A 26,378-nucleotide genomic window follows, 5' to 3' on the forward strand; every position below is an offset into this window, starting at 1 on the left:
TGTAATTCCGTGCCCCCGGGGCCCTGGAGCTGCTCCCCGAGGCGGCTCCCGGACTGGGGCTTAGAGGGGCTGCGCCACCGCACGACCGCCCCGGGGCTCCGCGCGACAGCCTGAAGCGCGCGGGCTGGGCTGCCCCTCCGCCGCGGGGGGGAACCTGGAGGTGCGGTCCCGCCTCGAGGCCCCGGCCCCGCTCTCCTTTGTCTTGGCCCAGTCCTCGGCCGTCTCCAGGCTGCCGCCCGCCTCTTCAGGAAGCCCTCGCCGCGCACTTGTGAGCTGCTCCGGATCTCCAGAGTCTCAGTTCCCACTGCCCCCACCAGCCCATAGGCGTCTCCCCCGCCCAGCAGGGTCCCCCAAACCCAGTGCCTCTAGGACCGCGGAGCCGGCAAGTACCAGGATCTCCAAGCTGCGTTTCTGGTGCGGAGGTGGGGGGGGGGGCGCAAGATGAAGGCCCCCTCGTCTCCGCCTTCTCTACCCGCCCCTCCTCCGCCACTACTCGTCGCGCTGCGCCCCGACCCCAGCGCAGCCTGTTCGCGCCTTAAACGGCTCTTCTGCGGCGGTGCCATCGTCGACACCACGCGGAGCCCCCCTCCTGACCCCCGCGCCCGCCAGGCCTCAGACCCGCACGCAGAACACAGCCCTACGCAGCCACACACAAGACCGCCTGCAGACGCACACCACAGCCTCACGTCGACGCACAGCCCCGCACAGGCGTACTGCCCCCTCCACGCGCAGACCCACAGCCCCAACAACCGCAATCCCACTCGCAAACAAACCCGCGCAGACACACAACAGCCCTGAGGCACACTCGGGCCCACGCAGACACAGTCCTGTACACACAGCCCCGCGGATACATGCAGCCCCACATGGGCGCAGTCCCACCCACGCAGTCACAGAACCCTCCATAAACGATCGCACACAAACACAACTCCACGCAGGCACCGCATCACTCAGTTCCTCCGAGGCCCAGCAAGACACTCGCAAGCTCGTAGCCAGACCCCCCAAACCCCGTGACATTCACACGTCGGGCAGACCAGAAATACACGGCCACACCGACACACACACGGACCTAACCGCGCAGCCAAGAGCTCACCCACGGGCTCGTAAGTCACTGGAAAAATATTAAAGCGTTTCCCTCCCTCCCCTTCTTCCATCTCTGACACACGCGCGCGTGCGCGCGCGCACACACACACACACACACACACACACACAGACACTCACCCCCCACCCCCGGTCCCTAAGCGCCTTGGAGCCTCCTAGCCGGTGACCCCGAGCCCCCGCGGTGAGAGCCGCGGGAGCGTCTCCCCGGCGCCCCCTCCTCCCGCTCCCTACCCGAGCTCACCACTCCTCCCCTCGCCTCCTCCCTCCCTGCCCCCTCCCCCTCCTCCCCCTCCCCCGCGTCTGGGGCGCGGGCTGCGCGCAGCCAAGCCCCCTCGTCGCGCGCCCCTCCCCGCGCGCACCCCGAGCCCGCATCGCGCTTGCAGAGTGGATGCGGCCACGGGGCGGTCTCTAATTACCTCCTGTCCTCCGGTGGCCCGTGAATAATGGCTACTGAGGGCGCTCGCAGGGGCTGCTGAGAAGGAAACGCGGGGCGCGAGAGGCGCGGCGCGCGCGGGAGCGCGAGAGAGAAAGGAGCGAGCCCGGTGCCGCCGCGAGCGGCGGGCGGAGAGAAAGGAATCGTGCGAGCGCTCACATTTTTTTCTCCCAAGGATCTCATCTGGCCGCCGCGTTCTGGAAGAGGCGAGGGGGAGAGCGCGCGCGAGAGGAGGAGGAGGAGAGAGACGGCGCGGGGAAGGGGAGACGGCGAGACGCGCAGCGCCGGCGCCGGGGAGATCCAGGAGGAACCCGCAGGTATTGTTGGCGGCAGAGCTTTGTGTCTTCGGGGGGCCGTTCCGGGGCGCGAGGGCTCCCGGAGCCCCCGGGACGCCGCCGCGCTCAGACCTGCCCCAAACCCGGGGCTGCCGGCGCTGGTGGCCGCCGGCCGCGGGCACCCCTCCCGCCGCGCCGCGATCTTGGCTGGAGTTGCAGATTTGCCTGTTTGGGGGTTTTCCACGCTGGTTGAGGGAATCGGTCTCAGGAGAAGGAATTTCTTTCTTTCCTTTTTTGTTTGTTTCTTTTTCTTTTCTTTTTTTTCTTTTTTTTTTTTGTGTGTGTGTGGCCGCAGTTCGGTTGTGTTGGGGACTTCCCCCTCCCCTTTCTTCCACAATACATTGGTGAGAGGTCTTGGCGACTGTGGCACTGGTGGACGACAGGGGGCTGAGATGGCGGGGCTGGTGGCCGCGGATGGGAAGGTGAGGGACGCCAGAGACGAAGGAGTTTTGCTCAAGTTCGCAGTTTGCGCGCTGGAGCCGGTCAGGCCGGGGAGGGCCGCCTGCGCACCCTGTCCTGCTCCAGGCAACCGGTGGGAAACTTCCCGAGAGCGCTGCCTCCCCGGGGACTCGGCGCCCCCGACGCCTGCGGGCGCTTCCTCCGGCCGCCGCGGCCCCTCCTTGCCGCCTGCGAGCGCTTAAGGTCGCGCTCTCCCCACCCCCGCCTTCCTCCCTCCCCCGGCAGCTTCCGGATCTGGACAGAGCTGGAGGAGCAGCTTCAAACACTTCCCCTGGAGACCCCTCCCCACTCCCCGCGCCGGAGCCTGCCACACAGGCCCCCCTGCCCTGCACCCCCGCCTCACGCGCGCCTGAGTGGCCAGGCTGACAATGAAATCTCGCGCCTTGCCGTCGGGGGTGGGGGTCGTAGCTGGGTCTCTCTGGGGGCTGGTGACCCGGAGCAGGGGGAGGGGGAGGGAGGATTTCTTGGGGGAGGGGCTTGTTTGGGTTAGAGACCGTTGACGTCGGATGGTGCTGTGCTGGGGGAGGGGGCGGGGGTAAGGTGGGGTTCTGGGCCCGGCCGGGGGTCGTGGAGTCTAGCCCCTCTTGGATTTGTTGATTGGCTGGTGACTTCAGGCACGTCGGACGCCCCCCCCCCCAACCTCCTCCCTGCAACTCGGCCTCCTCCCCTCCGCGTACAATGCGGGCTTCAGAGGTGATCCCGAGGGTGATTGTGTGTGTGTGTGTGTGTGTGTGTGTGTGTGAGAGAGAGAGAGAGAGAGAGAGAGAGAGAGAGAGAGAGAGAGTGTGACGGAGTGTTTGTCTCCTGCGATCCACAGCAGACGCCGCTCCGGTGACCCGGAGATCCGGACGCCTCGCTCCCTCCCTGGGGGGGGGGGGGAGGAGGGAGGGGAAGAAAGGGGGAGGGGAGTGGTGGGAACTTCTCCTTTTCCCACTGGGGCCATGGGAGGGGAGTTCTAGACCGGAGAATTTCTGGGGACCGCAGGCCTTTGAGGGTGTGCTCAACGCAAAGTAGGGGTCTTGGGGTCAGAAGGTTCTCGTCACTCCAAGCGCCCAGATCCTTTTGCTCTGGGGGGGAAGGTGTGGATCGGGTGAAAGGCTAGTTGGAACAGGACTAGGGGCCGAGAAGAGTCCATGGAAATCTGCCTCAATTGATTCCCAGGCGAGCTTCCTGGGCTCCTCCTTCCCGGAGTAGGGAGGCCCGGGGACCCCAGGCTGGCAACCCAGGCCGGGGAAAGAAACCCTTCTGCCTAGTTAAAGAGAGGACTCCTGGGCAGGGGGGCGGGGCGGGGGAGGGAAGGCACCTTGGGTGGGGGTGCGGGGGGGGGTGGCGGACTGTTTTCAGGCTGTTCTGTGGCTTGGTTCAGGAATATCGAGAGTTAACCCTTCCCAGAAATCTGTCAGCCCCCACACAGCAGGGACACACTGTGGGACCCTTTGACGTGCTAACAGCGTGACACTGGCTGACAGGAGCTAGCAGATTCCATACTCTGCTTCCCTTCTCAGCAGCCTCAGGCAGCGGGACAGGGCCTGGCTGGGTGGTGCCTTGTTCAAGGGAAGCAGAAATCAGAGCCCAGGGAGGGTCCAGCAGCCAGGTAGCCACCATGCGCCAGGGTTATGGGAACTTGAAGTAGAATCACCATGTGGGCTAAGGGGTTGGTCTTTGCCCTGCTCCCCACCTTGACCCTTAAACCACCCACAGCTGGATGGTTGGCGGTTAAGGGTGAGTTTCTGACCCGTGGGCTGGGCTATGAGACCCTAGGAGCTGAGGGCAGGCCTGGCTGAGGCTGGGGGAGGCAGGGCTGAAACCTGCAAGATTGATTTCTGCTCCCTACCCCCCAGGGCCCCATTATGGGGGAGTGCCTTGGTGTAGCTGTCTCCGTACACCCCCCCCCCCCCGCCCACGCATTTGTTTCCTGCAGGTGAGAAGTATTCCCTGCAGATCTTAGAGCCCTGGGCCTGGCACACCATGGGCACTCCGCTTTGGCTGGACAAACACAGGAGTGAATGAATCAATGATGAATGAATGAATACATGAATGAAAGGGGAAAGTTTCTCAATAGCAGACATGTAGTCATTAAAAAAAAAAAACCTTTTCAATATATACACATTTTACAATATGGTTCAGAGAACCATCTGAAATGTAGAGAAAAAAACAAGGTTACTGACAGTGGGCTACGACAATGTTAATATTTTGATGTTCTTTACAGACTTGGTGGTTGGTTTGTTTTTTTTAAAAGACTTTGTAGCCATTCTCTGTATTCAGATGTATATCCTGCTTTCTTGGTTGGCCCTAACAGGAGCCTTTTCCTGTTTTGTAACCAACTGTTCATAAACACCATGGTTAATATCTTCAGGCTTTTCCAATCTGGTGGATGTACCATCATTTACTTACTCTCCCCCTTTTGTTCAACATTCCGGATGCTCCTGATGCACGAGGTAGTGAATATATTTTGCACAGAGCACTTTTTTGTGATGTTTAAGATGATTTCCTCAAAATGACGTTGCTGTTGCTGAAGATTCCGACATTTCTGCAGTGGAAGAAATGGGCTTCTCGTTTTCCCAGAAGTGGGGCACTATTCCCCTTCCTTCCTCACAACCTAGAACCTTCTGTCAGAACTGAAAAGAGCCTGGGCAGTGAATCACCTGTCTGAGCCCCCTCCTTTGACAGAGGAGGAAACCGGGGGCCCAGAGAGGGGAAGTGAGTCCCAAGGTCACACAGCAGTCGCTGGGCCTTGCAGCAGCCAGGAACCAACTAGTGATCTGTCATTTTGGTTTCTACGTGTGGGAAGAGTTCCCAGGGATCTTTTAGGCTGACCTTGTCCCATTTCAAAGATTGCAGGGGTGGGGGCACTGAGAATCCAAGAGAGGAGAAGCCCCCAGCTTGCCCCTGGCATCAATGGCCAGCTGGAGCAACAGATAGGCTCCTAAGCCTGTCACATACTTTCTGTGTCACATACACTGGCCCTGCCCACAGGATCTGGGGTCACCAAAGTTGCTAGCCTGTGGTTGGCCAGCCGGGGGCTCCCGTGTTGCCCCTCCTCAAAACTCCTCCTTGCTCTCTGCCATCCCATTTCCCAGAAGGAGAAGTCGAGGATCCAAAGCAGGTGCAGTGAGAGGAGTGGGGCTCCTGTCAGAGGATCCCAGTGGTCGTGCCCTTACCCCTGTGCCTCGGCTTATTTGTCCAAAGACCAAGCTCTGGGTCTGTTCAGGAGCTGGGGGGGGGGGCAGGTGTTGGCACAGATATCCACTGTGGGGGAGTGGGGAAGGACCAGCCACATCTTCAACTTGTTTGGATTTTAGATTGACCTCAGGAGAGCCCCTGGGGAGGAAGGGGGAGGAGGGGGAAAGGGGGGGAGAGAAAGGAACTGAAGGGGAGATCAGTGAGGGAGGGATTAGAAAAGAGGGAGGGGAGCTCAAGAAGGAGGAGAATGAAAATGAAGAAGAGAAGAAGAGGGCACCCAGAGGACAGACTGGGGGACATCACTCCCAGGGCAGGTGTCCGGGCTAGCCAGCGCCGGACCGCCAGGAAAGGCTGGATGTTCTGGGGTGGGCTCTGTGAGGGCTGAGTGAAACAGCTGTTAGCCGGGGGAGGCCAGACCTGGGAGGCTTCTGTTCCTGGGTTTCCCTGCAGGGCAGGTGGCGGGGCACCAGGGAGGGGGCTGGGGCAATGGGCACTCCTAGGGGACAAGGTGATTGTGGCTCTGACTTCCCATCGAAGGATAGGAACCTTCTGTTTCCCCACTGCCAGCACACCAGCTGGCCACCGAGGTTCAGAACAACCCTCCCGTGAGCGTCGGTTATTTGGGCATTTCTGTGGTGCATCTCTGTGCTTGGACATGTCCCCGTGCATGTGTACACATCCACGCATGCCTGTGTGTGCATGTCTGTGTGTCTGATCCTATTTGTATGGGGGTGGGTTTGCCTGCCAGCCTCTGCGTGCGTGTGTGTGTGTGTGTGTGTGTGTGTGCGTGTGTGCCATGTCTGTCTGCCTTGGACCCTATTTGTATGTTTTTTAAGGGGTCTGTGTGTCTTCCAGCTTGGGCACGTGTGCATGCACGCACGTCTGTGTGTGTGTGCGAATCTGTGTGTAGCCCTGTGTGTGCCGTGTCCGTGGGTGTGTGCATATGTCTCTGAGTCTCTGATCCCATTTGTGCATTTCCGGCGGGGGGAGAGCGTGCCCCTGAGCTTGGGCACGTGCATGTTTGTCTGTGTGTGAGCACACACTTTCCTCCTAATGGCCCCAAGAGGGATCCAGGCAGCAGGCTTTTGTGCTGCTTTCAAGGTTGCGGCTGGGTGGGTGAAGGGGGGGGGGGCGGCCTTCAACTGGGAACGGGGGGAGGCAAAAGAAAATCTTAAAAGACCGTCTTCCCTCTGGTCTCCAAGGAGATCAGCCTGTGAAATGATCCGCACGTTAATTAAAAACGATTATATCCTGATTGAGCCATTCCTGCTCACATCCCCCGGCCGGGAAACGCCGAGACTGAGGCCAGAGGATGCAGAATGGGGCAGGTCTGGCTGCAGGGCGCAGCCCAAGGGAGGGGAGCCCGCCTGGGGAGGGGGGCACTGAGTGGCCGGGTGTTGGAGTTATATGCCCAAGACAGATTTGAGCTTCTCCTTTGAATTTTAAAGACCACCACCCCGCCCCGCTCCTCCCCTCCCCCCCCCCCCGCCCCCACCTCCCAAGGTGGTGCTCTCCGAGGTCCTGGGAGCTGGTTGGCAGGATCCCAGACTTCATGGATTCCCCACTCGTGGGCTAGACACTGGCCTTGTCGTTAACACAGATCCTGAAAGTCACTATTCATGGTTCAGGTTTTACAGAGAAGTGACATGCTTGAGTTGAGTCAAGGAGTCAGAAGTTAGGGACCCCAGGCTGGACCCAGTTCTCTGACCCTAAGCTCCAGACCCCACTTCCGAGCTCCCAGCTGCCCCTGACTCTCATGATTAGGGATCCTCCCTCTGTAGGACCCTGGGACGCTGAGGTGTCAGTGACAGGCCTTCTTATCCTTCGTGGCATCCTGAGATTGTTCCTTTCTCATCCAAGCTGCACAGCTGCACAATGGCTGTGGTGTCCATTCACGTGGGGAGCCAGATGGCTCCCTGGCCCTGGGCAGCTCTGGTCTGACTCTTGTCACTTGTGCCATCCTGGGCAGAGCCTCTTCTCCCTCCCTCCCACTGTCCCCCGTGAGGTGGCTGACACTGTGACGCCAGACCAGCCACAGGTGCTCCTCAGTGCCTGCTGGATACTGTGTACCCATAGTCCTGGGTGTCTGCCACCAAGACCTTTCTGGAAAAAACCTGGGCCTGGTCACGCTCTGCCTTACCTGGTTATCTCGTCCCCAGTCAGCCTTGGAAAGACTACTGTCGTAGAAAGTAGTCATAATAATAATAAACCAGGTGACCCTCAGCTTACACCCCAGAGCTATGTGTTGCCCTGGTTCGTAAGTGCCAGGTGCTTCGGTAAACCCCTTTAGCTCAGCATTTGTGGGGACCCAACTGTCCACAGGCATGGCCCACTGCCCTATCCCTTCTCGTTCCACGCACTTATGCACCTAGGCCCAGCTTCTCCGAGAGGAGGAGACCCTTCTTTAGGTCAGCCACACCCAAAAGCACATGAGAACATTGGCCTCAAGCAAGGACGTTTCACTGAGCCTTGGTTTCCCCTTTGGGCAGTGGGGATCATGGCTTTTTCCGGACCGGACTGTCAGAAAAGTAAAGAAAACCAGGTCAGGTTTGTTCAAACGTCTAGCAGCATCGGGACGCACAGAGGGCCTCATTAAGCATTCATCTGTCCATTCAGGGCATCTGTGTGTTAGCGCGACAGGGGCCTTGGGTTTGCTGGCTTGTAGGGTGGGAGACATGTTGTATTCCATGCTTTCTAGGAGACCGTCTGGGGTTGAGGTGACTGTCATTTCAGTAGAAACCTTCAGGGAGCCAAGAATCTCACTGGACACCCCCTGCAGGTGCATTATCAAAGATCGTGTCTGTGAAAAGGAAGGGGATGTTCCTCCTGAGCCAAGTTCCACATTCTAAGGGGGACCTTGACCAAGGGGAGGGTTCTGAGATCAGAAATGATGTCATGGGGAGTTAGAGGGGCAGATGGGACCCAAAAAAGTCAGCATCCACCTGTTCCCAAGGTCAGACTTGGAAGAGAGGCACGCAGATGTCACTCATCGCACAAAAAGCATTTTGAGCTGAAGCAGGCGGAGACACTATGCCTACCCCAGGTCATCCCTTGCAAGGTGCCACCTCCCAGGAGCACTTTGACCCATAGGGTGCCTGCTTTCCCAAAAAATATCTGCTTCTTGCCTTTCTCAGGGCCTGAGATGCCTCCTTTCGTCACTGCCAAAGGGTCAAAACATTGAAAGTTCTGCTTAAAATGCAAACCTATTACCTTGCAGGAGTGATCAGAAGCTGAACTCATGTTTGCATAATGTGGGGGCCAGCAACCTCGAAGTCCCACAGGGCCAGTGGGCAAAGCTAATGAGGATGTGAGGGCTGTCTGGCCTTCGTGGGGCGTGGCCTGTGGGGATGCAGCCCAGGGTGCCTGTCACCTACCTTCTTAGGAAGCAGGATTTCGATGTTTACATGACATCTCCTGGTTTGAGTCTGTTGTCACCTGATCCAGCAACCCACCTGTGGCCAAATTCAGACACCCCCCCCCTCCCCCAACCAGGCTGCCAGTCTGGAGCCTCTTGGCTTAATAGCTATTATCCAGGAGGCACTATATCCGCCCTCTGTGCCTGGCCTTGAACCTCAGTCTGCAGGGCCCTGAAAAGCGTGCACAGGGCCAGCCTCGTGCACATCCCACACTCGCCCTGGCCCTTGTTAGTAGTCTTAGAAGTGAGGGTGTGGGAGCGTGGAGATCACACACAGGGGTGCTGGGACCCGACTGGAACAGGTCGGCCTGACCCTGTCCGTGTGGCTCACCGTGGCCTGACCCAGTCTTGTACATGCACGACTGAGTTCCCACAGCTGCTGCCATTGACGGGGCTCAGCGGGGGGGGGGGGGGTTGGGTTGGGGAGGGACAGCAGGCATCTGGTGGGAGCCTGGTTTATAGGTCGAGTTTCATTTCCTACAATCCTTCATTCGGCGGATGTTTGCTGACAGCCCAGAGAAGCACATTCAGGCCATGAGAGTCAGGGTGGACCTCCCAGTGGAGGAAACATGGGCCCTGGGTCTGAAAGGGGGAGCATTTGACCACAGGAGGGACTGTCACTATACAGCCTGCCGGGAAGCCCAGAGGCACAAAAGGGCCAGGAGAGCTCTAGAAAGACAGGGGTGGGGGAGGCAAGGAGGCAGAGAGGCAGGAGTGGAGGCTGAAAAGGAGTCTGGGGACTTGACCGTGGTGAAGGGTTTTACCCTGAAGGCAGTGGGAAAAGAAGGCTGTTCCAGGCAGGGAACACAGCTGGAGTCAGTGCTCGAATGAGCCAAGGAGGAAAAAAGCCAGGGATGATCAGAAAAGGACCCGGTGGGGCTGTGAGTCCTTTGGCTGGCCGGCCGGTTCTCCTTTCAGAGCCTCTGTCCTCCCTCGGCACTGAGGCCTCCAGTTCTAAGTGCTGGGGCCTGAACTGGACGAGAGCATCCTCCCTCCTTGGACGGAGCCTTCGCCGACCCACTGCCGAATTCCTGCCTCAGTTTGGAGCAGCTCCGCCCAGCCCTGCGGCATCTGAGTCTTGGGAGGGATGATTGCCTCTCGCTGGGGAAAGAGGTGGATGTCCTCGGGGACCAGTAATTAAAGCCCAGCAGATTGTAATTCCCTAAAAAGAAGGCGCAGCACAGAGAGAGAGGAGTGGTACCCAGGGCCCCAGGGAGGACAGGAGGAGGAGCAGCATGGGGGATGCGGGCCACACAGGGTCGGGGGTGATAAAGTAATACCTGAAATCCTATTATTCAGAATGTTCTCTCAGCGAGGCCTCCCCAGTGCTGGGTCCTGAGCTCTTGGTTATTTTCCGTCTTCACTCCCATTTCACGGGGTGAAGGAGGGAAAGGTCCCACCATCCCCATTCCACAGATGAAGAAACTGAGGCTTGGAGAAGTCAGGCAACTCTGGTTCAAGGCCCCTCTGGCCTAGTAAGAAGCCGGGGACGAACCCAGGGCTGTGTCTGAGCATGGCCCTCCTTGCTGGGTATTTGTGGTGCGGAGGGCACTGCCCAACCCCAGGGGAGGCCCAGCGGGGCACCCCTCCTGACACTCCCCGTGTTTGGAGTCTCCTGTCTAGGGGAGGAGCAAGGGGATCATGCGTCCCACTGTGGTGACTGAAAGGAGTCTGTCATCCAGGGCTGACACTGTCATTCAGTTACTCACCTGCTCTGTGATGCGAGGCGAGAGCCACTTCCCCCTGGTCATCTCCTCATCTGTAAAAGGCTCGGATTATCTTAAGGTTCCTTGTAGCCCAAACAGCTGGATTGGCCAGTAGGGCAAATCCTGACAGCGGAGGTAAGTAACCTTTGAGAATTTTGCGCCCTCGGAGCCCTTTGTGATGTTAAGGGGCTTCAGCTTTTGCATGCTGGAGGGAGGCCGGCTCTGTTATCATCCCCGTGTGTCACAAAAGCACACAGAGGCTCAAAGAGGTCCCTGCTGCTCTGGGGAGAGCCCTCTCCTAGAAAATTAAGACCTACTTTCCACAGTCCTGCTGCCCAGCCCTAACTCCCCTTCTGCCCTCTTCCAGGGAGAGGTAGAGAGACCAGGGCCTGAGAACCCAGACCAGAAACTGTTGGCTGTGTGATGCCCTCAGATGGGTGCTGTTTGAGCAGCGCATAGTTTAAAAAATTTTTTTCAATGTTTATTTATTTTTTGAAAGAGAGAGAGAGAGAGACAGAGCATGAGCGGGATAGGGGCACAGAGAGAGAGACACAGAATCTGAAGCAGGCTCCAGGCTCCAAGCTGTCAGCACAGAGCCCGACGCGGGGCCCGAACCCATGAACCACGAGATCACGACCTGAGCTGAAGCTGGACGCTTAGCGACTGAGCCACCCAGGTGCCCCGTCCAGCACACCAGTTGAAAATATAACATGAGATTTCACATGAAAATCCTACTTTTTGCTTCTCTGAAACTAGAAACCCACCTATGCCCACGGGGTGCTAAAGGCAGAGCTGAGATGGGCTGCCACCTTCTGCCCGGCCCTGTGCAGTCCTCACCCCCCACCCCCACCCCACCTCCATCCTGCCTGGCCCTCTGTTCCCAGCCTGGCCCCTGGCTCTCACTTGTCTTGGGTAGATTACATCTTTGAACCTCACCTGTAAAATGTCAGAACCAAGGAACTGATTTCAAACTGTGTCTTGAAGTGTTTTCCAGAAATTCTCCAGGCAGGAAAAAAAAAAAAAAAAAAGGAAAGGGTGCCCCACGTGGGGGGGGGACCTCCTGGAGAAAAACGAGGAGGTGCAAAAGGGCTCAGAGTAGTACTCGAGGAGAAACATCGAACTCTCCTTGCCTGTTACCGCCGCGCTTGGGGGGGCCTGGATACAGACACCCTGGTATCTGGTTCCATAGCATGGTTCATTCATTGCGGTCACTCATATGGCCCTCACAGCACCCCTGATAGAGCACCATTGTGGGGGCTTTTATTCTCATGTTTACTGGACAGAGAGAAGTGGAGGGCAGAGAGGTGAAGTGACATGCCCTGGGTCCCAGCGAGGGCGGGATTCTGACAAGGGCCCTGTTCTTGACTGCTGGCCCAGTGCTCGTTCTGATCTAAGATACTGTAAAAATTGGCTCTTAGGTGAGCTGCTTTTTCCTGTGCATTTTAAAAAATGCTCTTTTAGTTAATATGCGGGAGGGATTTCGATGTTCTCGTACGTAACCTTTTGCTGAAGCGACAACGTGCGATAAAAGGGTCCCAGGAGAGCTGGTGTAATTTGGGCTGTGAGGGACAGAGAATACCAATGCAGAAGCCTCTCCAGAAAGCCCGCTGCTCCTGGGAACTGGGATACGGGCGGTGGGGGCAGCCCTCTCACCTCACCATGCCGAGGCCAGGCCCTGAGCTGCCTCCCAGCTTGGACCCTGGGACCATGTGTTCATCCAGATCATGCTTGACTATTTGGCTTTTCTTATTCCCTCACAGTTTTGAGTGAAGGTCTCAGTTCCTACAGGAGGAGGTCAAGGTAGAGAGGAACAGAGTATCCAGAACACAAAGAGCCTAAGAGTGGGGTGGTGGCTATGGGACAGACCCGAAAGCCCCATTTGTAGGCAAGAGCTGGCCAGTTGGCGGGGAGGTAGACAAAGGGGCCCATGCTGAGGGCAAATCGAAGGGCACCTTCAAGGTCTTTTCAGCATTTGCCCTTGGTCCCAAAGGATCCAAAAAGGGGGCTTGGGAGGTTCCAGTTAATTGAGGCTGATTCTAAATCGGGAGGCTTAATAAGTGGTAATTATCATCCTCTGGGAGCAGACCAGAGCTCCCAATGCTGCCAGGAACAGAGATCATGGATCCAGGGCCCCTTTCCCCTCCCACACCTGGAGGCTCAGAGCTTCCACCCGCAGAGGGGTCCGGGACCTGGTGCAGACCAGGGGCCGCCCCCTCCTTCCTGTGTGTGGGTCCCGGGCATGAAGGTGTATGGCATCCCTGCCTGTGTGCCTGCACGTGAGATCTTTAGACACTGAGGCACATCGCGTGTCTGCATACGTACCAGTGTGCATGCACGCACGTGAGTGTGCATACGCGTGTGCCGGTACCGGGCCACCCTCCGCTCAGCCACCTCCAGGCCCCCTTCCTTCCCCACCCGTCAAGGGACAGAGAGAAGAGACTCTCCCATGTAGAATCTCAGCAGGGCATGGACTTTGCGACTCTGGAAAGCAGTGCCCTGTGGACAGAGGTGACCGTGCAAGGTTTTGGTTCCACCCAAAGAGGGACCATGTAGAGTCATGTAGAGTGTCATGTAGAGTGTCATTTAGCAGAGGCGGCCTGGGGGGGTGGCTGCTCCAAGGGGAAGGGAGTGTCCCCTCTCAGCAGGTTTGCAAGCAGATGCCGAACATGTACTTTCCTGTCTTTTGCAGTCCCTTCTAAGCCCAAGTCCTGGCGCCGTGAATCCCCTCCCCCCACACCCCTCCACCCCCACCCCCACCAACCCCCCTCCCCTTGCTGGCACGCATCAGTCACTGAGGCCGCTGCTCCGTCTTGCCAACCCAGACTGGTCTGAGGGACTGGCAGAGGGCTTCTGCCCCCCTTGGTGTCCCCAGAACTTGGCTCAGAGAGCCCCAGGGAATGTGGATGAGGAGGATAGCTGTCAGTGTGTGTGTGTGTGTGTGTGTGTGTGTGTGTGTGTGTGTGTGTGTGAGAGATGGTGGATTTGTATGTGTACCTGTGTTGTGTGTGTGCATTTGCATGTGTTCTGTACACTTGAATGAGCAGGGCTGCAAGTGTTGAGTGTGGATTTCCATGTAGAGAGTGTGTAATGTGTGTGGCTCTGAGGGGTGGGAGGTGGGCTGAGGGTGTTTCCGTGCACTGTAGGTATTGACCATCAAGTGTGCATGTGGGCCAGTGGATATGCTTGTGACCAGGGTGGGGGGGGTGGGGGGGGGCTGTGTCCCGCCAACTCCTTCCTGGTCCATTTCTTCCCACCCCAGGTCCCTATCACCACCCTTGCCCCCAGATCAGATCCTCAGGGGCTCCCAGCCACCCCAAACCCTAACCATCCTCACCCCCACTGATGGGGACCTTGACACCTGCCAGCCCAGGTCTTGACTTCATCCTTGCTTCTAGCACAATAGCAGGCCCAGCATGGGGCTGAGAGATCCCAGGGGGCATCCCATAGGGACAAGGGGGGAGGAGGAGGAAGAGGAGGCCTCCGGTTCACTGCTCAGCCCCTCCCCAGAAGGTCCTGAAGGATGTGGGTTTCTGTGTTTCTGCAGCTTCCAGGCCACACAGGGAGGGAGGCCTTTCTGGGGCTACCACCGGCATTTCTAGATGCAAGCTGGAACATTTCCAGAGCTGGAATGTTTTTAGAACGTGAGACCTGGCACTTCTGGAGACAGGATGAGGACGTTTCTAGAGATAAGATGGAAAGCATTTCTGGAGGAGGGACAGGTGTGAGGATGACATGGGGGCATTTTGAGAAACGAAGTCTGAACATTTCTGGAGATAGGGGAGGGCATTTTCTGGAGTAAAGATAAAGCCTTTCTGGATTCCAAACATTGCTAGAGATGAAACATTTCTGGAAATGGACTATTTCTAGAGATCAACTGTAGTACCTCTGGAAATGGAGTGTTTTTGAAGATGATGCAGGAGTATTTCTGGGAATAAAATAGGGCATTTCTGGATTTGAGGTATTTTTGGAGCTGAAATGGAACATCTCTAGAGATGGGATGTGATGTTTCTGGAAGTGGAACATTCTGGGAGCTAAGATGGAGCCTTTATAGAGAGCACTGGCATTTATGGAGATGGATTATATTTGAAGATGAGAGAGGATTTCTGGAGATCAGATGGAACGTTTCTGGAGATGGAACATTCTGGAGATGGAATGTTCTGGAGCTGAGAATTTCTGGATTCAAACCAAGCGTTTCTGGAGAGGAAATGTGTCATTCTCAGAAAAGGATCAAGGATGGGATATTTCTGGAGATGGTGTTTTCTGGAGATGAGAGGGCCGTTGCTAAAGCTGGCTGTTTGCCTCTTGGAGTAGTAAATGGGAGAGGGTCTCCTGGGGGTGGGGGGGAGACCTGTACAGGGGAGACCTGCACAGGGAGACCTCCTACCTGTGCAGGAGATGGGCCTGAGGTCCGGAGGGGAGGCCCTTGCCCAAGCCCACTCCTCCTGTGAGTGGCAGAGCAGCCCTTCTGGGGACCTTTCCAGAGCCACCCCCTCCCTCAGGCTTGTGCTGGAATCCTCCCCCAAGGGAGGCTAGAACCCTCCCAGTTCTGTTCTTGGGGTCCCCACCCCGATCCTGGTGGGGCCCTGGCAGTCTCCAGGCTCACTGCAGGAACAGGCAGTGACTGAATGGTTAAATTTAATTTAATTCCATTTCTTTGGAGGCATCTGAGGCTTACTCCCCAGCCCCCTCTGCCAGGAGCCTCCACCCTCTCTGGAGCCAATAGCCCCACCACCCCCCTACCTTGGAGCAGCCCTGAGGTTGGCCTTGCTTCAGCAGAAGGGAAAGAGGGGTACAAGGCTGAACACCGGTGAAGGTCCAGGTCCCTCCCTGCTCAGGCCCAGGCTGACCGTGGGGGTGCCAGGCTACCTCCCCCCACCCCCCGCCCCAGCCCCGACTCCCAGGAAGCGGCTATTGAGGCCTGTCAGCACTTGAGCCGGCCTGGAGCCCCGGAGTAATTATTTCTCTTCCTTAATTGAAATTTCAGCCTCAGTGATCCTGCCTCAGAAGTGTGAGGTGGGGGAGGGTAGGGAGCCCCCTTCCCTGCCCCCAGTGCCAGCCTCCATGCCCCAAACGCGGGTGGCGGGCATGGGGTGGAGGGCCGCAGCTCAGGGAGATGAGGGTTAGGGTTAGTTACGGCCACACTGCAGTTAAAAAGCTGACCCTTTCACCTGACGGTTTGGGCGAAGGTCGAGGGGCGGAGGGCGGCCGGCCTGAGGCAGGTGTACAATTGGGGGCAGCCACGCTGGGGGGTTCTGAGCCAGGGTAGCAGGAGGGAGTGGGCTTCCAGGGGCGTCCCTGCCTCCTCCCGGATCTGGCAGGGATCTGAGGGGGTGGCCTGGGGGGCTGTGACTCGTGCCGAGCAGGCCATGATGGCGGCAGAGGCCCAGTTCCTGGTTCAGGGCTGGGTGAGGCAGCTGGCCTGGTGGGGTGGGGTGGGCTGTGGCTGGTGGGGGCAGCTGAGGAGGCTGTTTTCCCAGCTGCGGTCAGGCTGGGCGGAGCATCCGGGCTGGGCGCTGGGTCACCACACACACACATACACACACACACACACACACACACCCTCTTTCCCTCTCTCTCTTTTCCTCTCTCTCTCTCTCTCCCCCTACCCTCCTCCCTTTCTCCCTCTCCCTGTCTACCTGGGTGGTCCCTGCCACCCCACAGGGCCTGAGGCCTGTCTGCTGGTGGAAACGGAGGACTCTAGGGGCCAGCCAGGAAAAGCCATGGGCTCCAGACAGGCCAAGAGCCCACCCCTCCTGAGCTTCTGAGAGGCGGCTCTGAGGGGCTCAGGCTAAATGCAGAGGCTCCCAGCAGCTTCTACCCACAACTGCCCAGACTCAGGCCAGTGTTCCCATCACAAGGGAGCAACTGTGTCACCCTCCCCACCCCACCCCCAGCCCCTGGTGCTTGCCCTCAGGGTCTCAGTCTTCCCCAACTGGGAAATGGGGTTTGTGGTCAGCTTCGTGGGAGTTTTCAGGGCTGAAATGCCCGCCAGGTGCTCAACGAACACTGTAAGCACAGGCTGTTCTTCGCGCTGTTGTTATTAATAAATGTGCCTAAGCCTGAGCAGGCCCAGGCCAGCCCCCCGCAGGTAGTAGGAGCTCAGGGAATGGCAGCAGCTGTCATCACGGTTGTTACCGGGAGGGTGTTTTCTGGCACCCAGAAATGTCCGTCGGGGAGCTCCCGGCCTGGGGCCTTCTCTGCCCCTGGGTGGGCAGGTTTTGTGACCAGGGAGACTAAGGCCTTTGGGAGTCAGGACAGGGTGGGGACAGAGAGCAGGAGATGGCTGCCTCCTCCGTGCACACGGCTCACACACACACACACACACACACACACAGGGCATCACACATCATCCATTAAGAGCTCCTGGAAAACCCACTGAAGAGCCCTGCTCAGCAAGGCCATGTCACTGCAGCTTGCCTGACCCCTGGGTCGCAGAAGCTCACAGCCCATCTTCAGTGGGGAGCGGGCTACCACTGGCCTCCGAGGACAAGAGGGACAGAGGGAGCTGGATGGAGGGGACAGGTCAGTTCCAGCAGCTGAGAAAGGGGGCTGAAGAAGGCAGCGCCCACGAGTGGCCCATTTGCTTAGAGGGCGGGGGGGGGGGGGTGGGCAGGACAGACACAGGGGGAGATGGAGAGGGATGAGGGTGCGGGGAGACGACCTGGCAGCAGGCGTTGGGGGCCTGTGGCGTTGGAACCTGAGCTTGGCCCAGCTGCAGGATGCCTGCTGCTCATGTGGGCTGTGGCCCCCTCCGCCCGCAGAGCTTGGGGACCTCTGTTCTGGCTCTGCTCCAGACATATTCCAATACCTGCCTTTTCCCCTGACCTCCTGCTGCCACACTGGCTTCCCTTGCCCCTCTGCGTGCGAATTTTGAGGCCTTGAGCCACCACCTGCCAGGAGCTGGGCTTGGTCCTCCTGGCAGTGGGGGCCTGGGGGGACTGGAGCAGTGGGGGCGCCCCAGAGGCCGCCCGGGGTGGGTCCCAGGCGCCAGTCCAGCTCGTCAGTCGGCTGCTGGGCTGACCTTGTCACCTTGGGTCCAGAGAGAGGGCAGCCCCTCCCCCACACGCACAGAGCCAGCAGAGCTGACATGACTCACCTCACCGGTGCAAACAACTCCGTCTTCCCACTGGGGGGAAGCAGGAAGCTTCCTGAAGCTGCAGCCCTCCACAGCTGGCTTCCCAGAGGATATGGGGATCGCTCACCTCCATGGGTCAGACCCTGTGCCGCTCCAGGACCCACCCAGAACCTTAGGAGATCCTTTGGCACCGCCACGTTTAGGAGGGAAGGAGGTACGCAGACACGCAGATGCGGACCTTTGCGATCCCGTGCTCAGGGCCTCCCAGCTCCCTCTCCGCCCACAGAAACCCTGGGCCCCGGTGGCCAGTGCTGTGCCTTCTCCCTAACACGGCTGTCCCTGGAGGATTGGGATCACTGTCCCCCCGATGCGTCACATCTACCGAATTGGAAGAGTGGCGCGTCCCCTCTCAGCCTGGAGATGGCCAGTGTGGGGAGAGACCTGACACTGGGTCAGGGGCTTCCTATGGGTTGAGAGTAAAAGAACTTACACCAGGCCATACGGCTAGGATTTGAACTGGCTTCCGCCAACCACAGCTCCCGGGCGGAGAGGTCCAAGCAGCACAGGCCTGTGGGACAGTGCTATTTTTTGTATTTACTTCTGCCCCCCACCCCTTCGCCCACCCTGTCAGGCCTCCAGGGCAGACCCTGTCTTGATTTTCCCCAGAACAAAGCGGCCTCTACTAGACATGCCAAAGCGGAGGCTTCAATCAGAGCAGGTGAAAGGGAACTCCGTCTGGCCTTTTGTTACTCAAGGAGGGAGTGAAGGAAATGGATTTGCCCTTGAACAGGGAGAGAGGGAGACCAGGGAGGGGGTGGGGGGCATGTGCTCAAGGATGGGGCACACCTGAGATGAGACTTCTCCCCACCCGCTAGAGCATCGAGAGCGTGGTCGTCATTTTAGTATTCCGCATGCACACGCACGCACACACACTCACACGGGCGCGCGCACACACTCAGATGCACTCACATGTGTCAATCCCATCTCCCCCACCCCCCCACCCCCCCCACCACCGTCTGAGGTTCCCTCCAAACCAGGAAGCAGAGAAAAAAAGGAGAAAGGGAGAGAGAAAAAGAGATTAGTGGGAAGAAAATCCGATTCTGGAGTTACCTTAGTTACCAGCTCTAATGACTCGTGGGGCGGGCTCGGCCACCTTCCTGCGCAGGAGGACCCTCCCTCCCAGGCCCCTCCATCACCCCATTAATAAGACGGGGCCCTTGTTCATGAGTTCTGCAGCAGAAAGGGAAGAATCAAGGACTTTTCAATAAGAGAGAACTCCCTGGGTGGTTTTGAATAGTTGCTTTTTGTGTGGCAGCGGAGGGACTGTCCTCTCCTCGGCGCCCTGCCCTGCCCGCCTCCCTCCGCTGCTCCGTCTGGAGCCGCCTGCTCCTGGGTCTCCAGATGGATGAGCTTGTTTCTTGGGAGCCCAATCTTTTATTGTTCCTGCCTTTCCCTCATGATACCCTCAGCTTACCAGAAGCCAAGGGCAGCCTTTGCATCTCAGGAAAGCTAGAGAATCCCCAAGGTAATTCTAAAAAGGCTTAAACCCAGGGAGTGGGGCTCAGCGGGAGCACCTGGTTCCTGTCCTGTGCCAGGAAACAAAGGCACGCTCCCCACATCCCTTCCCAGGTGATAGGCCTGCTGGCCGAGGCCAAGCTCACGGCCATTGCTTCGGTGCCAGTAGAAGGGGCGTGAATGGAGGAGAGACGGGCTAAGGGGAGATGTTGGTGGAAAAGGAGAGAGACAAGCAAATCCGTTTTATCAGACGCTGCATATCTTAGGAAAGCACATTTCAGCTCTTTTGGCTTTTGGCAAGCTGGTCCTACCCTTTAATTTTCTAATAAAAAGGAATTACGTTTGCTGAAAAGGCAGTAACCAGTTTCATGTCAGTATCTCTTGTAGAGACCATAATTCCCGTCTTGGGTGCCTGCCGGCTCAGGGATAGGGGGTGGGCTCCTGTGACCACCGGTGACGCTGTACAGAGCCCAAGGGGCAGGGACATTGGGGCAGACGGCAGGCAGTGCCCCGTGGCTTTGCCCTGCCCGGCCTGCCCTGGGCTGTCCACCCCCAGCCAGGCCTCAAGCTATGGTTCCAGGCTCACCACCGAGGCCCCAAGACTCATAGCAGACGCTTAATAAATATTTGTGGCATGAATGAAAGCACGAATTCCTATAGCTGGGGACTGGGGTAGCCGGCGGGATGCTCAGAGTGTTGGATCTTTGTTGAATGAATGGATGCATGAGCGCGTGCATGAATCCATGCTCTCCAGTCTGAAATAACCTATCTGGCAGTATGTACCAACCCTGCACCACTCCCTCCCCCCACCCCCAAACCCTGGCCCTGAATTTACTGCAAACTTTGCCAAAAATCATCTAATCTTCTTCTTTTTTTTTTTTTTAAAGACAAAACAGAAGTGTGTAAAGTTGGAAGTTTCTATCCCCACAGCTCTGTGCCTGAGTCCCCAGAGTCAAGGCCAGGGGCCTCATCCTTTACCCCTTCCTCCTGTCACTGGGAATTCTGTGCCTTAGGTCCAGTTTGGGGGTTTCCTCCAGGGGACCCTTTCACACACACTGTTCTGGGGCGCCGTGGGGCTCCTTAGTCGTCCCCTGCCCACTATTCAACCTGGGCCAAAGGAAACACGCAGGAGGTACTTTTGGAAGTTCCTTGTCTCTGCAGGGTGGACACAGGACGGCTTCCTTTTGCTGTTACAAATACCTTCATTCCAGTCCCAGTTTTAAACAAGCTCATGTAGGCAGAATACTTACCACAGGCGGGCATTTGATAAGTAGTAGTCTTTGTGATTTGGAAGGAATCTGTTCCATGCCCCAAACGTTTCTTGTACCCCTTCTGTGTGCCAGGGACCCCACGGTTCCGGAGGGGTGAGGAGGCCCCTGAGCCCAGCTGCCCCTGCCCCCCACTCCCCCAGCAGCTCATCACTGCTGACACCTGGGCACTGTCAGACTGATTTATGCCACTGGAAATGCCAGGGCATGCAGGACAGCAGATCTCACACACAGCATTCTTTCTGGGGCTGACCGCAGTGTGAAGGCATGGAGGCAGCCCCCTGCCCCTGCCCCACATCCAGCTCCCAGGCCCCAGGCCCCTGTGCTTCCGCCCACAGACATGGGAGCAGCCTGGGGCTCATCTGCTTGGTCTCTTGGGAAGAGACACTCAGAAATGCCCAGCATAGCATCCTTGGGCCTGCCTGAATTACAGTCCCTGGGGGCGGTCAGGAATTGGAACTATAATAAACCCCTCAGGTACTGCTGTATGCCAGCCGGGACTGGGAACCAATATAAGGTGCGGCAATATCAAGGACATCTTTTAGGCTGGCCAGGGCCTGGTCCTTTTGGCAGTGGGAGAGCTGATGGGCCCAGGGTAGGGAGGGGAAGGGAGACAGAATTGAGTACTGGTGAGGGCACCAGCAGGAGGTGTTGCTTCCTAAGATTCTGGTTTGGGCAGTGAGATAGGTCACCTTTGTGTCTCCTGCACTGTCCTTTGCACATGGTGAATGCTTAACAGACTTTGCTTACAGACACAAGTGACTTTGTGAATCGTGGCACTTGTGTATATGCTGACTTTGGGGTGGGTCCCTGTGGTACTGCCAGGATGGGCCCCACTTTCTCACTGACAGCCAACTTGTCTGGGGGAGACCCAGCTGCAGCCTGGGGTATCGTGGGTTTCAGGTTCCCCATGGTTCAAATGCCAGCTCATCTGCCCTGGATGACCTTCCCTGCCCTGAGCCTCTGTTGGCTGGTCCGTAAAGTGGGCCACATCATCTTGGCACACCCAGGGTGGCCATGAGTGTTAGCAGCCAAGGAGGCAAGCCCCTGCACAGAACAGGGTCCGTACCAGGAGGTTTCCCCTAAGTCTCCTTGCTGTGATTTTCCTTCAAAATCACTTTTTAATTACAAAAGGAGAGAGATGATGGTTGTAAATAGAGAAGAAACATTGGAGGTACATAACATAATAGGTCAGAGCCTCTCTGCACAGAGGCTTCCTTGGAAGTCATTACTTTCCTAGTCTAATGTGGACGTTTGGATTCGAGGGAGGGGGAGCGCGCATTTGTGCGCGCGCGCGCGCGCGCACACACACACACACACACACACGCTTAATTCTTCATTGAGCACCTACTGTGTGTGGAACTCTGAGCGTTTAGAGACGACTCAGAGCCGGGCTCTGCCTTTAGGGGGCGCTCTGGGTCCTGCCGGGGAGGCTGACAGGAAACTGATCAATTACCCTTTGACGGGGAGCCTGCTGTAAGATGAGGTAAGAGGGGGTGCACAAAGGAAGGGGTTAACCGTGGGTGGCACGGTCGGGAGGGGGAGTCGGGAAGGGCTTGACAGGACCCGTGGGGTTTAAACTGGGCCTGCACAAACGCTGGTAAGTGTTTAGGTGGAGAGGAGAGGGGAGCAGGAAAGGCATTCGGGTCGGGGAGAGGGAGGTGGTTTGGGACGCGCGGGCTTTGGGATTCCGGCAGGACCGCCAGGGTCAGCCCCTCCGTGCGAAGCCACCCGTGGGAGCCTGGCCGCGGCGCGCAGCGTGTGTGTGCTGGAGGGCGGGTGGCGCGGGGCCCCGAACCCCTGGGCCGGAGTTTCTGCTGTGCTCTGTAAGTAATAGGAGCCACTGAAGGCTTTTAAGCCGGGAAGTGACCTGGCCTGGTGTGTGTGTTTGAAAACGGTCTCCCTCGAGCAGGGCTTGCAGGAGGGTGAGAGGGTCAGGGAGCCCCCCGGGAGGCTTGTGCGGTGGTCCGGGGCGCTGCGGAGCAGCGCTGGTGGCCGGGACGTGGCCAGAGGGGGGTCGGGGGGACGGGCTCGGCGGTGGGGGTGGGAGCGGCTGTGCCGGCGGCGATTGGACGCGGGCGGAGGGGGCGGGGTCTGGGGCGAGGACCGGGAATGGACGGTGTGCGGCTCCTGACGTGGGCGGGCGCGACGTGGGGTGGCTGGGCCTGCGTGGCCTTCCTCTCCGGCCGGGGTCCGCTCTCAGCTCCGGGCACGCCTGCCCATCAGGCCTCCATTCCCCCTTTCCGGGCAGAATGCCCTCCACCAGCACCTGGCCGACCCGCGTTGCAAACAGCAGCGGGCGGAGGCCTTTGTGCTTTCCAAGTCCTCCTCCAGGGACGCGGGTGATGACCGAGACGGCAGATGCCCCGCTGGTGTGCCACCGCCGCCACCCACCACCCTCTGACGCTCAGCTGCTCCCCAGAAAGAAAGACCTTGTCACAAAGGGAGGGAGGGAGAGGACGCGCTTCCGCGACGCAGCCCATCTGGGAGCCAACGTTATTTTCCTGATTCAAGGAAACATCTGTTCATGCGTCTCCTTTCAGAGAGAGGCGGGCAGCCGACCCAGGACGAGGGAAGCCGCGAGGCTGTCCCTGGCGCTGGGCAGGAGGGTGGAGATCGTGGGCTGAGCCCAGGACCCCTGTCCTAAGGGGTTTCGGACAAACCACCACCGTTCTCTGCCGGATTTCCACCCACCTGCTGCCACCTGGCCTGCCTCTGGCCCTCTGTGGACTTCTGGTCAAGAGCTCCCACCACCCCCTAGGTGCCCGTGGCTGTCACTGCCTCCTCTCAAGTACAGGGGCTCCTGGGGCAAAAACTGTAGCCTCCCCCAGAGTGCCATATGTGTTTATCGAGGGACCCCTTCATTATTTCTCACACACAAGCCATGTTTTTGAAAGATACGGCTGCCAAACAAACTGCATTTATTACATAATGATTAATTCATTGCCCCCATTTCTTATTAATCAAAGACATCCATAACTGCCTATCCAAGCTTTGGGTGGGGGAGATAGCCAGCAGGGCCTCGAGCTGACAGCCTTCTGGCCCAGGGCAGGGGTACTGCTAGATTTGTGTCACTGTGGCCTCGTTTGGGTAAATGCACAGTACCCCTGAGGTTTCTAGAAGAAATACAGACAGCTCGTGGACCCCCCCCCATACATCGCCTCGCCAAACCCCTGGGGCCACCTGGGATGTTTTATCACCCCCTTCTCCAGCCAGCTCTGAGCTCAGGCTGGCTGCTTGGCACTTGGCCACTGGCTGACCGGCGGCTTGGCAGAGAATGAGGGAGATGGAGTAGGCTTGTCCCCATCCCCGGACGCTGCCATTAGTGGCAGCCCGGGAAGGAGCTGGGGGCCTGGGCTGAGGTCAGGACCGTTCTGGGCAGAGCCAGAGGGCAGCTGACAGAGCACTGTCCTGGCGAGCTGGTCCCAGGCACAGAGGCTGAGAATCTTGGGGTTCCAGGGCATTTGAGATGTTTATCCTCTCCCCTCCCAGGGTCAAGGCAAGCTTGTGTTTTTAGCTCTTGGGATACATGAGGTTGGGCCAATGCCATCCATCCCTTCTTCACTTACCCATCCAACACTGAACGTGTGGCCTGGCACCCACCAGGGATGTCCCTGCCCTCAAGGTGTTCACAGTCTAGTGGGGACAGGGGCAGATGCCCAAATAAGTCATTGCTGTCCTGTGCGGTGTCCAGCCACAGGTTGCCCAGGAAGGTAGGGACCAACAAGAAGGCACCCAACCCAAACGGGGACATGTGGTCAAGCAAGCCTTCCAGGAAGAGGTGCTGTTGCTAAGTGCTGTTAGTTAATTTCGTTTTGTTTTGTTTTGGTCTACTTTTTAAATAACTTCTTTGTGCCACGTGCCATTAGGTGCTTTTCACATACGTTGTCGTGTTTAATTTGCACCAACAACCCTGTGAGGTAGGAAATAGCTTCCGCATGTTCTCGATGAGTAAGCTAAGTATCAGAGGGGAGGTTGCTTGGCCAGCTCACTCAGCCAGGATTAGAACTCCAAGTGGTTCTCAAAAGATGACAGAAAAGATGTAAGGGGATGGGCAGTGAGTCTGGCATGCCTGGCAGAAGAAACCGCAAATGCAAAAGTATGGCTGTGGGACCAGCTGGGGCATGAAGGTCTGTAATGCTAGAGCGAGCAGAGGTGGGCTTGGGTCATGGAGAGCTGGCAGCAGAAGAGCTAGGGAGCCACAGCAGGTATGTGAGTTGGGGGTGATGTCCCACTGCACGGGGCTCCGTTGGTCTCACTCAGGGCTCCAGCTCCTAGGCAGACCTCCCTTGCCAGCACTCCCCACTGCCTGCCTGTGTCTCTTCAGGTACCTGGCTACAGGCACCCCTCCCAGATCTGGTACATCTCTTCCTGCTTCTGACCTCAGGAGACGGGAGTCAGGCTGGCATCGAGCATCAGGGAAATGCCCAACACATCAGTCCCCGAGGGCCTCCTGGACCTCTCCACGAATCCTGCAGTGCCCATCTCAACTGTCCCTGTCCACAAAGAGGCTGAATGGCGGCCAGCATCTGCCCGTCAGCAGAGAGTTCCCGCTCTTAGCACCAGCTCGCTGAGCTGCCTCCAGGGACAGTCCTGCCCGCCTCCCCAGAGAGCCAGCACTTCCGCTGCTGCCTAATGGCTCTCCCAGCTGGAGACAATCCTTGATATTTAGCCCGCGTGGCAGGAGCCTTAATAGCAGCAACTCTCCCTCCCTGCTCCTGCCTCCTGTGCCCCAGAGACAGCCCTGCTCACCTTCTGAGCTGACCACGCTACCCCCATCAGGCAGAGGCCTTTCTGCCCACTCTTGGTAATAACCTGGAATGAACAGGCACCCAGCGGCACCGTGCATGTGGTGTTTTTTCTTCTGAGATCCAGAGATGCCCTGTGAGAGAGTGTTATTAGTGTGGCCTCCTTTTTTTTTTTTAGACAGAGAGTGAGTAGGAAAGGGGAAGAGAGGGAGAGAGAGGGGAGGAGAGAGAGAGAGGATCCTAAGCAGGCTCCACACTGAGTGGGGAGCCCTATGCATGGCTAGATCCCACGACCCTGGGATCATGACCTGAGTGAAATCAAGAGTTGGATGCTCAACCGACTGAGCCACCTGGCACCCCAGCCTCCATTTCAAAGATGAGAAAACTGAGCCTCAGAAAGGAGCCGTGATGAAGACTGATCATTGTGGCCTCACCTCTCTCCTCTTGGTGCCAGGAAGTGGACTGCGTTCCCTCACGCCCATAGGACCTTTACGGCTGCTGGTCTCTCTACCCAGAACTCTATTCTCCCTTCTCTCCCCTCCCCTGTCCTAGTATGCCTGCCCTTTGTATTTACTAATGATGGCCTTCCTCTATACACTAGGTAAGCTCCACAAGGGCAGGACTCCCCCCGCCCCTCTGTATCCCTAGCACCCAATATGGGGCATGCAGGCCCTCAGAAATATTTACTGAGTAAATAATTGAACAAACCCTAACGTTTCTAGAAGTTTATCCTCCGTGTGTGAGGGCAGCAAGAGTTCCTGGCTGGTGGACGGTTTCCCCCATGGAGTGATATGTTTATATTTAGCCTTCCGACCTCAGGGTGGTCCTCATACCTGGAATGGGTGCATAGATACTACTCAAATTCCATTGGCTAGAACTCAAGTCATGTGACCATGTCCATTTGCAAGGGAGGCTGGGAAATGTAGTCTAGCTGTGGCTCTGAGGCCAGACACCGGTTTTGTTGACTCCAAAGCTTCCTGTTCAGGTCTCTCTAACCACCACAGCAAACCTTTACTGGGTCCTTACCATGGTTCTAAGCTTTTCTCACGTTGCCCCATTGAGTTTTCATAACAGCCTGCAAGGTGGGTATTATTATTGTCCCCATCCACAAATGAGGAAGGAGGCCGAGGTCAAATGACCTGT

The 26,378-nt window shown here is 57.7% G+C and overlaps 1 protein-coding gene across 1 annotated transcript in view; it reads left to right on the forward strand.

Annotated features, from left to right (window-relative positions):
* Positions 1-1,766: 1,766 nt before the first annotated feature.
* The window catches only part of RAI1 (retinoic acid induced 1), an 80,797-nt gene continuing 56,185 nt past the window's right edge, over positions 1,767-26,378 (forward strand). Inside the window, exon 1 of the mRNA XM_047090087.1 lies at positions 1,767-1,848. The gene's annotated coding sequence lies outside the window, so the exon portion shown is untranslated. The remainder of the gene's footprint in view (positions 1,849-26,378) is intronic.

The sequence above is a fragment of the Lynx rufus genome, unplaced genomic scaffold (assembly GCF_022079265.1).
Source record: "Lynx rufus isolate CCGP_SWC_20201006 ecotype Redwood Valley unplaced genomic scaffold, mLynRuf1.p SCAF_28, whole genome shotgun sequence".
NCBI lineage: Eukaryota > Metazoa > Chordata > Mammalia > Carnivora > Felidae > Lynx > Lynx rufus.